The sequence below is a fragment of the Pongo pygmaeus genome, chromosome 23 (genome assembly GCF_028885625.2).
Source record: "Pongo pygmaeus isolate AG05252 chromosome 23, NHGRI_mPonPyg2-v2.0_pri, whole genome shotgun sequence".
NCBI lineage: Eukaryota > Metazoa > Chordata > Mammalia > Primates > Hominidae > Pongo > Pongo pygmaeus.
In genome coordinates, this window is record NC_085931.1 from 56,864,936 (window position 1) to 56,879,050 (window position 14,115).

The 14,115-nt window shown below is 59.5% G+C and overlaps 1 long non-coding RNA gene across 1 annotated transcript; it reads right to left on the reverse strand.

The window, feature by feature from the left end:
* Positions 1–439: 439 nt before the first annotated feature.
* LOC129023042 (uncharacterized) lies at positions 440–12,354 on the reverse strand. Its single transcript, XR_008496644.1, has 3 exons — positions 12,274–12,354; positions 3,452–3,610; positions 440–902 (listed from the first exon to the last, which is right to left on the reverse strand). It is a non-coding gene; the product is annotated as an uncharacterized LOC129023042 (long non-coding RNA).
* Between the last annotated feature and the right edge of the window lie 1,761 nt (positions 12,355–14,115).

The following is a 14,115-nucleotide window of genomic DNA, read 5'->3' on the forward strand; positions in this document are numbered from 1 at the left end:
AACAAAATCTATACACATAAATCAATTGTATTTCTGTACACTAGCAACAAGCAATTGAAAATTAAGACATACTTAAGGATAAATCTGACACAAATGTGAAAAACCTGTACATTAAAAATACACAGCTGAGATAAATGAGGTCTACCTTAATGGAGAGGTATACTACATTCATGGGTTGGAAGACTCCAAATTGTTAAGATGCCATTTTCCTCTCAAATTGATCTATAGAGTCAATGTAATTGCAATAAAGATTCCAGCAGGCTTTTGTTGTAGAAACTGACAAACTGACTCTAAAATTCATATGGAAATGTGTGGAAAATAGAAGAACCAAAACAACTTTATTTATTTATTTATTTATTTTTGAGACAGAGTTTCGCTCTTATTGCCCAGGCTGGAGTGCAATGGTGTGATCTCGGCTCACTGCAACCTCCACCTACCAGGTTCAAGCGATTCTCCTGCCTCAGCCTCCCAAGTAGCTGGGATTATAGGTGCCCACCACCACACCTGGCTAATTTTGTAGTATTAGTAGAGACAGGGTTTCTCCATGTTGGTCAGACTGTTCCTGAACTCCTGACCTCAGGTGATCCACCCGCCTCGGCCTCCCTAAGTGCTGGGATTACAGGCATGAGCCACCGTGCCCAGCCGACTATGGTTTTTAAAAGTAAAATCCTTCAGACCTTCCTGGGGGCAAATAATAAATGCCAAGGTGTGGTGACCCAGAAGACAGGCCTGTCCCTCGGTCACCGCAGGATCCCTTCTCTGGACATTGAGGCTTCTTGGAGGAGAGCAAGTGTCTGGTCCGCAGGCAGGATGTCTGATACGAGGAACCCACGGTGACTCCACCCTGCAGACCGGGCCACAGAGGCAGCTTCTCCGGGGCCACTTGGCTCTGAGGTGAGTTTCTAATGGGAAAAGAAGGCTTGTCTGTGGGTTGGAGAAATAAGCCCAAATCCCCTTTCTGGGACCTGATGTTCAGCTTTCATGTCAATGCACACATCCCAGAAACGGGGGCCAGCCAGAGACTCCAGTAAGTGGGCTACCCCTCAGGGTCTCCCTAGGTCCGGCATGGGCTCTGGCTCTTCGAGGATCTTCCTAGAGAAAGGCACCGTGATCAGGCCAGTGGCCCGAGGGGACAGGCTCAGGAACCGGCTCCTAGCTGGCTGCACGGGGGAAGGGGTTGGGGGAAGAGGGGCAGGCCCTTACTCCTCACTTCCACCCCTGCCCCGCCCCAGTCTACACATTTGGGAAGCAAGGCTGGGAGAGACCCAGCCGCCTGGCCTGCAGCCCACATCCACCCCCGTGGGACCAGAGAACCCACAGAGGGGCGCCCAGAACACCTGGGACACAGAGGCGTTTTTCTGGGTATAGCCAGGCACACATCCAGCTGCAGAGGCCCTAGGAACGGGGCTCAGGGTGGAGCCTGAGTGCCCTGAGGCAGCTTCTGGGGGTCTTCAAAAGAGGACCCATCTCCTGGACACACAGAACCCACTTCGCCCATGCAAAGCCTGGGGCCCAGTCCTGACGGCTTAGGAGCAAAGAGACTTTGGGAGTTATGGTAAAATTGGGGATACTAACAGCTTCCTTGCAGGCCTGTCAGGAGGACCGGATTAGATAGGCACCCCTAAGCATCTTCCCATGTGTGAAGGGGGCGCTCAGAGCCCTGATGTCCTTTTCCTATTTGTTCCCCGCAGGAGTGGGGTGACCAGAAGATTCTGGGTCTACCAGATTTTGAAAAAAGGCAGAGAGCATAGAGAGACGGAGACAGCCTGGAGAGCCAGCCAGCAGAACTCTGCACATCTCTATTCTTTACCTCCCACCTCATGCCCTGCTGTGCCCGGGGTCGTGGACCAGCAGAGCGTGGGCAGGAGACCACGTTCACGGTGTGGGCTCCTCACTATCATCCCAGAGTCTCCCCTCACGAGCACCCCGGCTGCAGGGTGTAACCTGAGGCCCTAGCAGGGCCCATGGAGCTTGTGCCGCTTTTCCCCGTGGGCCCTGATGTAACATTTCTCATCCAGGAAGAGGATGGAAAGTGAGGCCCCTCTCCACACTGCACCTGCCACCCTGGGGCTCCCCACCCACCTGCGTAGGAGGGAGGAGCAGGGGACACCCTCGGGAGAGCGTTTCCTTTAAAAATATCAGACCACGAACCAGGGTCCAATGGGGCGGCCCCAGAGGCAGTGGGAGGAAAAGCGGAGCTCCATCTGGGTTTCGGCCCCAGCAAGTCCCCTCCCCCGGTTGACCCAAATTTCCCACTATAAAGTGAAGGCGGGAGCTGGACTCCAACTTGCTGAGGAAATCTGGCCGCCACACGGCGGGCTGAGGTGGAAGGTGTCATCGGCCATCCTCGTGATTTTGATATTCACCTTGGACCCTTATGGGAACCTCTTTCCCTAGTTTGCCACCAGCTCTGCCTCTCCCTCACCCACCTGTGACCCAAGCACATTCTCGTGACCTCTCTGAGCCTCAGTTTCCCTATCTGTCAAGTCGAGATCACAGCACTGACCTCCAGGGCTCACTGGGAAGTGGGGATGAGGTGGTGCGCATTGCGGTGGCTGGCACCGGCCATGAGCTCAGAACACGGCGGCCAGAGCTATCCGCCAGCAACTTGTAAGCCAAAGCCCTCACCGGGCTGCCTGCCAGCTGTCAGAGACCAAGCTCCAGGTGACCCCTCCACCGAGAGCAGTTCCCCCTTCCCCCTTCTGAGCACCAGGCAGGTCCACAGCCGCCCTGCTCCGGAGTGGGTCCCAGGTGGCAGGCGGGGGTAGAGAGGATTCAGGGTGCTGCCTTCTGTCCTTCACACCCTGCAAGGGGCCCCTTCCAATCAGAAGCTGTTTCCATGGCAACCCTGCTGGGCCCCATCCTTGCCTTTGCAGCCAAAGACTCCGCCTCGGGCCGGCCTCGCCACTGTCCCTCCTTGAAGGCGTGATTGGTCTCTTCTCCCCTGTAAATATGTCCAACACGTTTGAACAGAGTCACTTCTCACAGCCCATCCTCAAAGCCAGCACCGGGGCCCAACACCCCGCCCCCCATGCGTCACCCCTCACTCAGCTGTGGCCCCGCCTGCCCAGCAGGGCAGATTGCCTGGCAAGCAGTCAGCTCGTAATTAGCACTCATTAGCGCTCCAGCAATCTGCAGACAAGTCACCTGTGGCCAAGTCCCTTCTGAACGATTGCAGTGATTCCCGTGGGTTTCAAACATCAAAGGATGCGGAGATGAGCAAGAGGCAGGCAGCGCCCTTTGTGTGTATTTCTGCCCCTTCCCTCTCTTGCACCCCAGAAAGTTCTCATCTGTGGAATGGGCCGGCAGGGAGGGTGGCTGAGGTGGCACTCACAGCAGGCCTGGGGAGCTGGATGGGGCTGGGTCCTGGCCTCCCAGCCAGCTGCCCTTCCTGAGAAAGCATCTCTGCAAACACGGTGTGTCCACGAGGTCCCTGCAGGAGGACACTCACATCCAGCCAGAAGATGAGGCTGCTGTGCCGGTGGCTAAGGCCCTCCAGTGCCGGGGCTGGAGGAACTGCAGGTGGTGTAAGCAGAGGGGGTGTCATCCTCGGGGAGCTCACAGCCTGGGGAGAGGCAGAGGGGTCTTGGGGTAGACTCAGGCCCCAGCACTTCTAGAAGAGAGAGCAGAGGGGCTGGGGAGACGGCCCGTGGTCCCCACACAGGGAGAGAAGAGCATGTGCAAAGTCCCAAAGCAGAGGGCATCTGGGCCATGACGACCACTAGCCAGTCAGACAGGGCGGCCTTCCCACAGCTGACACCCTCCGGCCTTCCCTCCCTCCTTCCCACACACTCCCTCCCTCCTTCCCTCCCCCTTCCCTCCCTCCTTCCCTCCCCCTTCCCTCCCTCCTTCCCTCCCCCTTCCCTCCCTCCTTCCCTCCCCCTTCCCTCCCCCTTCCCTCCCTTCTTTCTTCTTACCCTCCCCCTTCCCTCCCTCCTTCCCACAAACTCCCTCCCTCCTTCCCTCCCCCTTCCCTCCCTCCTTCCCTCCCTGCTTCCCTCCCTCCTTCCTACACACTTCTGCCTGCCCTGCCTTCTTTCCTTCCTTCTTTCCTCCCTCCCTCCCTCCCTTCCTTCCCTCCCTTTCCCCCCTTCTTCCCTCCCTCCCTCCTTGCTATCATCTAGTGGGCAAAAAATAGACCCTACTTTAGAGTCAAAGACTCTTAGACCTCAAATGCTCTGGTCCTGGGCCCAACTGGCCCAGTTCCCAAATGGAAGAACTCAGCAACAGGGATTTGCATGAATCGTGCTGCGCCCAGCGGAACCGTGGCCAAGGCCCAGACCCCTGGACCCCTGCTCCGTGATCTTCCCATGACACAAAGCTTCTGTGACCTCCGCCTCGGCCCAGGGTCAGAGAGCGCCTAAAAAAAAAAAAAAGCCTGCCACATTTCTCTTCTGGTTTCAAATTGATGATCCGAGAATAATTGGCTCTATAGGCAGAGTAGGTCCCTGTACACAATGCAACCTTCAGAGATAGGACAGGACATGTTGGCAAATCCTCCATCCTCTTCTGAAGGATGCTCGGGGGAGAGGAGAGGGCTGGGACATCAGGACAGGCTCTGGGAAGGCTCTTGGTGTTTCCCTGTTGGGGGACCTCTGCTGTGACTCGGGGGACATGTGCAGCCATACAAGGAGGGAAGGTCAGCTGCCTCCACCACGACCACCTCCTGACCGTGCAGTAACTGCTTAAGAGTGGCAGCTCCTCAGGCCCTGGGAACAGCAGGGAGGGGGCTGGTGACAGAGGCTTTGGGGAAGGCAGGCCCCATGGCCTCCAGCCCGCATGGAGTCAGCCACCTGCGGTGACCTCCTAGTGTCCAGGCCCCAGGCCACCCAGGGGCTGCTCCTGGCAGCTCTAGGCAGTGGTCAAGTACTTGAGGAAAAGCAGAAGAGGTGGCCGGGCTGAGGGCGCCCAGGACTGTGGGGGAGGAGCGGAGCCCAGCGACCGGGCTGAACTCTGCCCAGGGTCCATCTGCTGGCCGGCCGCCTCCGAGGATGGTCTGGCTTTCCCATCACGGTTTGTCAGGAATGGGGTCGGGGCTGGGGCTCATGTATTTGTATTCCTCAGATATCCCTGTTGCCCGGTCTGCCTTGGTGCGGGAGAGGACGTTCCGGCTGCACCCCATGAGTTCCGGGGGGAAGGAAGGAGAACGCACGGGAACCATCGATCCCATTGATTTGCCGGGGGTGTGGGAAGACGTTTCTCTCCTGCGGGATTTTTTAAAGCGCAGTTTGGCTGGGCTTGGGTTTCTTCTTCACTAATTGAATTCCATTTGTGCCGGAGAGAACAGAAAAAATACTGTTTGCCTCTGCCCGGCCCCTCCCCCTGCGGCGAGGAGGAGAAGGGCAAGTGCGGATGGAGGGGACGCCTTTCAGGCCGTGTGAACGAGCCCCAGCCGTGGTGACCCGAGTGGCCGCGGCTCGGCACAGGGCAGGTGTCCCCGGGAAAATACCCCCCGGCCCCCCGGGCAGCCTTCAGGGACAGTGGCAGGCACTGGGGATGGGAGGGCCAGGGACCACCCCGGGGAGAGAATGCTGGAGCCAGCCGGGGTCCTGGGGGCAGGGCCTGAAGGAAGCCCCGGGCACCGGGGCCCTGATGAATGCAGCCGCGGTGAGAATCGCCCGCGTGAATCCCTATTCAGAGCGGAGCCCTTGTTCTCACCGAGTCCGCTGCCTGGGCAGCCGCAGATGTCCCAGAGCAGAGTGGACGATTCTGCAGACACAAAGGCGCTTGTCGGGAGCTGGTGCTGCGTTTTGTTTGGGTTTGGGTTTATCGTGCCTAAGCCAGTGAAGCGAGTGAGGCCTTCGCTTAAACTTGACCTCCTGGTAGCTCCCAGCACCCCGCTGGCCGGCCGGTCCCAGGAGGGCTGCAGTAAGCCAGTGAGTCCGGGCCACTTGGATGCCACCCGGCCCCAGCGCCCCCGTGGCAGCTGCTCTCCAGAGAGCAGTGGTGACCATGGGAATGATCGTGACAGTGACAGTGCCCTGCTCACGGGGTGTCTTCTCATTTCCATGTTATAGATGAAGAAACTCAGGCCGGGAGGCTAAGCGGTTTGCTTCTATCTTCACACAGCCCCACAATGTCCGGAGTGGGTGCTTCCCGCCCGGGCTGTCTCTTGGATGTCCCTGTGCCCAGCCCTGTCCTGGTGCTCCTTGAGGGGAGGAGGCTGGGGCCACCCAGCTTCTGGGGCTCAGGGCCTTTCCATCCTTGGGGACGGCCTGTGGCCGGCAGACACCTCCCATCTCAGGGTCAGACCTCCCTGCTGTCTATCACGCCTTATGGGGGATATGCCCATTGAAGTCTTTTTTTTTTTTTTTTTTTGGAGACGGAGTCTCACTCTGTCACCCAGGCTGGAGTACAGTGGGATGATCTCAGCCCACTGCAACCTCTGCCACCTGGGTTCAAGCAAGTCTCCTGCCTCAGCCTCCTAAGTAGCTGGGATTACAGGCACCTGCCACCTGGGTTCAAGCAAGTCTCCTGCCTCAGCCTCCTAAGTAGCTGGGATTACAGGCACCTGCCACCGCACCTGGCTAATTTTTGTAGTTTTTAGTAGAGATAGGGTTTCACCATCTTGGCCATGCTGGTCTTGAACTCCTGACCTCATGATCCACCCACCTCGGCCTCCCAAAGTGCTGGGATTACAGGTGTGAGCCACCGCGCCCGGCCCCATTGAAGACTTTATCTGTGACCGACATTGTTCAAGATGGGAGGTTGAACCCCAGTGGACGGTCACTTCCATCCTGGCTCTTACGGCTGCATGAGCCAGGCTGAGAATTCTGCATGTGCTGTTGTCTATGGTCTGACTGTGGCCTGAACCTGGCGGCTGGCAAGCTCCGTATGTCTCTGAGCCATCTTGGCTCTGCTGCACCCAGTGGTTTAATGAACGTGAGAAAACGTCGCACAGAAGGAGCTGGCAAACCCCCTCCCGAAAAGGGTCACAGTCCAGGTCCTGGGAGGGGCTCATGCTGTTCTGCCGCCAAAGATATTGGGAAGCCCCCCAGACCAGTAACCCATTATCCATACCCATGGGGGCCTAAGGAGAAGGGGACTTGCCTTCAGGTAGCCCCCAGTCCAGTGATTCCCCCGCCGACAAGTGCGCACCAGTGTAAAGTGGGGTAATGGAGGCGGCCCAGGGAGCACTGACCGTGAAACAGGCAAAGCGACCACTGCCTGAGCGTTCCACATTTTCCCAGCGCCAGCCTGACGGCCATTTGTCGGCACTGGGCAAAGCACCTATGACATCAACAGAACCCCAGCACCCGCCCCAGAAGACAGCGCCGACAGAGAGGAACAAGGGGCACAGAGACGTTAACTGACTTTCTCCCAGTCACACGGCAGTAGAGGAAAGGGCCTATGCAACCCCGCCCTCCCAGGCTCCCAGCAGTAGATGGATGAAGGATGAGGGGACACATAGGGAGGAGGGCAGGGATGCGAGGACCAGGAGCTAAGGCTGGGAGCCGGGAGGAAGGCGGCCGGCACTCAGGTGAGTGTGGGGCCAATGCCAGGCCCTGGGCATGGAACCGGGGAGTTGGTGTTTCAGCTCCAGAGCCAGGACTCACTTTGCAGGGAGAGCGAGGGGGAGGGTCACCTGCTCCCTGAAGCCAGGTGTGGGTGGTCAGGCTGGCTCCCTCTCCAGGCCACCTCACCCCACTTCCACCCCACAGGAGGAGCGTGGGCAGGCAAGTCCCAGCAAGGGTGCTGCTTTCCTGGGCCTGAGCCACGACCAGTGGCCGCGGGGCTGGGGAGATGGCAGATGTGGGGGAGAATGTTGAGGCTGGTGATTGGTGACAGCTGCGGACCAGCCAGCTTGGGTACTGCATGCGCCATCCAAAGCCCCGAGGCCCGGGAGAGAAGCCAGCCCAGTCGGATCATCAGTGGAGAGCCAGGCCGGGCAGCTGGGATACCTGGCTGCAACGGTGCCTCTGGGCTCCAGGGATAGGTTTGGCCTCAGCGGTCCTGACTCAGGATGCCCTGCCTTCTCCACGGGTGCCCAGCACAGGGGCTCCTCCCAGGGCCAACACTGCACTCTCCAAGGATTTACTCTACCCTCTGGAGTGGGACCCCTGGCATCACCCGTGCTACCCCAACTTCCTTGCGGGGCCAGCCTTCACACGGCCGAGAGTGATGATGTGGCTAAAAATCATCACCACCATTATCGGGCACATTTCACATGCTGAGCCCTGAGCCCCAGACACACATAGCCTGGGCTCGTCCCCTCCCGCCCTGCTCCCGCGCTGTTTGTACCCTCAAGGTCCCTATGTGTGTTTGCTGCAAGTGGCATTTGGGTAGGTTCTTTGCATCTATTTTCTCTACTCCTTGCAACAGCCTTGTCCCCATTTTACAGATGATAAATTAAGCCACGCAGAGGAGAGATAACTCCCTTCTGTCCTCAGAGTGTCCTGAAGACCCTCCTTTGCCTGGTGAGTGACACACTAGAGCCCCCACGGTGACGGCTCAGGTATGTGGCGCCCCTCGGACTCGCCCCTCCCTGGGTGGAGTGGCCCAGCTGCGGTGGGCACTTCCTCACCCAGCCGTGGGCACGGGCCAGACCCTGAGCCCAGCGGCCCTGTAATTTCAGATGTAGCTGGGCATGTGTGTGTTGTTGGGTGATACTTAAATCCTAACCTTTTCAAAAGCAAACCCAAGTAAGTACATATTTGAGAACCATAATTCCAAGCTTGGAGGCCTCCCTCAAGGCGATGGGGAGTGTGGCATCGTGACCGCTAACCCGGTCCCTCCACGGCCTTGGGTTTAAAAGTGTCTGAAAGTGTCTGTGTCCAGCTGGGAGGTGAACTCCTGACACCAATGCCCGTCCAGCCCACACCTCTGCCTGGCAGTGTGCAGCAGGACTCCTGAAGCCCAAGTCGAGAGCAGCGCCTGGTCTCCACCCAAGACTGGGTGGCGGGGAAGCGCTGCCGCTGACCTCAGTGAGCATGGAGGGGTGAGATGCCCAGCGGCCCACGCCATTGAAGGCACAGCTGAGGGCTGGTTAGGGCAGGTAACTGGGAAGGCTGTGGATGCCTCAGGCCCCCAAGCAAACAAAGCCTTTGAGGGAGCCCAGGGTCCTGACCGGGAGCGATGCAAGGCCCCCGGCTGCAGGGACAGCTTAGGAAGGGCCCCCGCTCACTCCAGCTGCACTGTGTGGGCCGTGGGGAGCTAAGGGATGTGTTCAAGGAAGGCAGATGTGTTTCAGGAATAAACCAGCCCAGAACCCCCTGGCAGCTGGCAGGGAGTTCCCCACCCTTATCTCATTGGAGGCTGCATGGTGTGGCCAAAGGCGCTGAGCCAGGCTGTCCCTCACGTGGGGACCGGGGCAAGGGCCTGGCCCAGCCTGGGGACTGCAATGGTCTCGCTTGGGTTTGCTGTGCAATTGGGTAGCGGTGGTGCCTACCCCGAGCCCTCGGTCCAGTCAGTAAGGGTGTGACAGCGAGATGAGCCAGGAGAGGATGTTCTCCCTCAGCACATGGCTGTCCCTGAGAGGCCACCAGGACGTGGCTGTCATTGTCCCTGTCACTGACAGCTGGAGAGGATGCCCAGGCTGTGGGCAGGGCAGTGTGGGAAGAGGGCTGGGCAGGAGGTGCTGGGACGAGGCCAGGCTGGCTTCCCTGGTGTGTTGATGGGCTATATGTTTTCTTTGATCAAGGCGGTGATAGGTTTGGACAGTAGAGATTTCAGCAATTTCTGAAAGGGTGATTTGGTGCCGCAAACCCTTGCCTGGGAGCTGGGACACACAGCCTGGACCGAGCTGTGGTGACAGGGGCGCCCCTCCCAGAGCCTGGGCTCCCTGCTCAGCCTCACTCCCCGCAGCCTGCATGTGGCCGCCCCCCGCCCAGCGAATTTGTCTGTTTCCCCATCCACCCGCTCCCAGGCTTCATTTGAGGCTGGGTCCAAGCACCGCCCCGCAGCCTTCCTGGCCCCAGCCAGCGGCCTCTGCCCTTCACAGAAGCCTGCTCGGGGGGCCTCGTGGGCATCAGTGGAGCTGGTCGGGGGGTTTCCTCTGCACCCCCAGTGCAGAGGTGGGGAGCCCTGCCCGGGGTGACTGCCTCCCACTACCGCATGGGGCCCACAGATTTGGCCAAGATGGTCCCCCCTTCCCACAGGGGCTGAGCAGGGCCCCACTCCCCAGGGATGGGGACTTGTGGAACCAGGAGACACTGCCCCTCCCACCACACCCTCTCGGCCTTGCACTGGCCCCCACCCCCATGCCTCCCCTGCTCTTCACTCTCATCTTCAGGACACCCCCTCTGTCCCTGTCCCCTCACCACCACAGCCTGCCTCATCCATCTCAGCTCACCACTCCCACCGCCCAGGGGGTCTCCCTGCCAGGTGTGAACTAGGGGTGGTGGGGTGGGTGGAAGGGTGAGTGTGTGCCCTCTTCCTGTGCTGGGGGAGCTGGGGGTGTCAGGTGTGGAGGGAGGAGCCTGGTGGTGAGGCCTGGAGGGACCAGCAGGGGCCGTGGGGTCCTGGGCTTGTGGTGCATTCCCCCGCTTCGGTCTGAACAAGACCTGCCTCGGAAGCAGAATCGGATTCCGCTGACTGGGACAACGTCATGTGACAGCGACTCCAGCGCCCAGGGGCCCGGGAGAACAAAGGCGGCTGACCGGGTGAGCAGCAGTGACCGAGCATCCAGGGCTGCTCGCTGGCTCTCTCCAAACACATTAGTGGGCTTGTCAGAGATGCATGCTCCCCTCCGCCCTCATTCACGATACAAATGCCATTCCCAGGTGGCTTCGGGCCAGACGCACTCTGCTTGAATGCCCAGTGAAGCAGGTCCCAGCCCCAGACCTCAGCGGTCTCTGCCCCATTCAAGCCCAGTGCTGCCATCTGCATCTGGAAGGGGGCAGAGGGGGCCCAGGGCACTGACAAGCACTGGGCTGGGCCGCCTCCTCATCTGGGGCACCCTGCAGTCGGCCTGCCCCCAACACTAGGGCCTGACGCATCTTCCAGTGCCACCCAAGGAGGGTCTGAGGGGGCCATGTGCTCCTAGGCCCTCCACGTCAGGTTCTTGGGAGGGAGGGCCTGGAAGGACTCAGAGCCTGCCTGATTCAGGGCGCCTTGCTTAGGTACAACCCCTGGCCCTACCCACCCCAGCACCCTCCTTCCCGCCCCCCTCCCAGCAGTTCTTCCCTCTCTCTGTCACCCAGGCCCATGCATATTCTTTCTACATATTTCACTTGGATGCTCCCTCCTCCAGGAAGCCCTCCCTGACTGCACCCCAGCCCAGAAAGCCTAGGTGCTGGCCATGCTTCAAATATCACATACTCACACACGTGCTCACATGCTCACACATGCACACACACACGTACTCACACGCTCGCACATGCATACACACACTTCCCCTCCCACAGCCACCGTATGGTGGGAGGCGAAGTTTCCATCTCCTGCGCTCATCAGAGTTCACTAAGAGTAGGGACCATGTTTTGATCACCGTGGGATCCTTGGCCCCAGCCGGACCCAGGGCCTGTTATAGGACCCCGGGAAATGTTTGCTGAGAACCGGGAGTATCTGGAGCCTGCAATGGTGCAGACAGCCACTGCTTCTCTGCGACGCCACGGCCAGGCCCCTAAAGGTTCTGGGTCATACAAAGGGCAAGTTACCATTTTTTGAGCAACTGCTATGGGCCAAGGGCAGTGCTGATTTGTACAAATCACTTCATTTCCTATTGTTCATAATGGTTTTGTGAGCATTTTCACCCCCACTGGAGAGTCAGGGAGATGGAGGCTGAGAGGAGGCCAGGAGCACAGACTGTGGGGGCAGAGACACCTGACCACAGGGTCCCCATGGTGCCGGAGCCCAGGCAGGCTACACACGTACACACACACACACATATTCACATTCTCACACACACACAGGCACTCACACACATTCACACACACACATTCACACACACATTCACATTCTCACACACAGAGGCACTCACACACATTCACACACACACATTCACACACACATGCACTCACAATCACACACATGCACACTCACATATATCATGCACATCACTCATGCACACACATGCACGTTCACACAGTCACACACACTCACACATGTATGTTCACACAGTCACACACATTCACACTCACACATGCACGTTCACACACAGTCACACACATTCACACTCACACACGCACTCACACATTCACACTTTCTCAACACACACACATTCACACTTTCTCACACACATTCACACTCACGTACTCACATTCAACACACGCACTCTCATACACACTCATACACACACACGCACACACACATTCACACACGTACTCACATGCACACACGCTCCTGACCCTCCAGGTGCCCTCCAGGTGGCCTGCAGACCTCGGCCAGGCCTTTAGTCACATCCTGGTGGAAGACTGTGGCCGAAGCCTGGTAGCCAGGCCAGGCGGGTGCCTGGACAGCCTCCCTGGGCACCACCTGATGGGGGCTGGACCCGCCCAATTGCTTCCTCATCAGAACCTGCCTTTCCTGCTGGGGTGAAGCCAAGGCTGTCCTCCCTGCCCCAATGGCTGCCACAGGCTCCTGGCCATGAGCAGAGCTGACAGGCCCCAGATGGGAGTTGGGGCAGGCTTTGGAGTGTGGCAGGGCCGAGTGACACTGGGGGCTCCACCTTCTGGCTGGGCACGCCCCACTTTGGCTGAGGGAGGATGACCCAGTCCTGGCCAAGGCCCAGGCACTTCCCCACAGGGCCTGCACCCGGGTCCCACGTGGGACAGGGCTGGGAGTCCCCGTGGGGACAGGGTGAGCTTCCCTCAGGATGGCACGAGGTCTCAGGATGAGCTGTGGCATCAGTCCTAGCTGAAGTGGGGCCCACCTTGGTCCTAGCTCTGGCTCTGGTGAGTCACTTTGTGCCTCAGTTTCCCTAGATGTAAGTGACACGGCACCCACAGGGGCACTTTTGCGGACTTGGCGATGTAATCATGGCATGTGAGAGGCTGGCGGATGGCGGGGCTACCCGCTTGCTCTTCTGGTCGCCAGAACATGCTTCTCCCGGCACGGTCCCCTTGCTCAACCCTAGACCTGACCCTTCTTCCAGCTTACCCGGGCACCCCAGTTCCCAGAGGAGGCCTTCTTCCTGATTACTGCACACATCCCAACACACCTCCCTTGCCCCTGACACACATGCCCCACACCCTGGGCCAGCTCACCCGGGCGCCCCAGCTCCCCACTGTCTCTCCTCTTGAATAGACACCAGCTCTTAGAATGGCTGCAGCGGCCCTCACAGGCCCACCAAGCACTTCCATTCCAGCTGTCCCTGGACAGCTCGGGAAGAGTTTTCTAAACACAGAAATGAGCCCACGCCTTCTGCCCTCGGCTCTCACCAGCCCCCTGGGTGCTCGCACGGCCGGGCCGCCACCCACCCAGAGCCCACTCGGATGTGCCCTCCAAGACCTCCCTCCTTCCCTCTCCCTGCCTGGCCCCTCAGAACCCCACACCTGCTGTTGGCCCGAGGCTACCCACAGTCCCTCCTTGCCCAGGTCGGCCGTGGACCCTGGGCACAAGTATGGGGTCGCCTGCTTATTGACAGGCCCGGGGGTCAGTCTCTGATCCTCAAAAAACCCTCAGGCAGGCGAGGCCCGGGGCAGCCAGAGGCCTCCTGCTACGGTCCAGCTCCAGGTGTCTGAGCCGGGACGGGCTCCAGGGTCCTTGCTGCCCGCTGCTGCGGGCTCCTCTTCTGGGCCCCCCTCCGCCCCACCCTTCCCTGCATCTCAGGCCTCACTCTGACCCCTGGCAGAGGGGCACACTGCGATCCGGAGCAGAAGGTGGCCTGGCGGGGGCCTGGCTTGGCTTCTGGCCTGTGGTCACTCCTTGGCCACCTACGCCAGGTGCAGCACTGAGCCCCCAGGACAGGCCGTCCCTGAACAGAGCGGTGAGGATGAGGGGCTCCCAGCCGCGGCCCCAAGGACTATCCGCCACCCCACCTCGCCATTCTGCTGTCCCCTCTGCCCCTGAAGCACATGGACTCTTTCTGAGACATCAGCTTTAGCGTTGCCGGCTGGGCTCCTCTGGGGGTCGCTGGCCATCCGGCTAAAGGGGTCTCGCCCACCCAGGCATGGAGAGGCCAGCCAGGGGTCTGAGGTCCATCCGAGTAGCCAGGCGCCATCTGGGAGATGACATCCG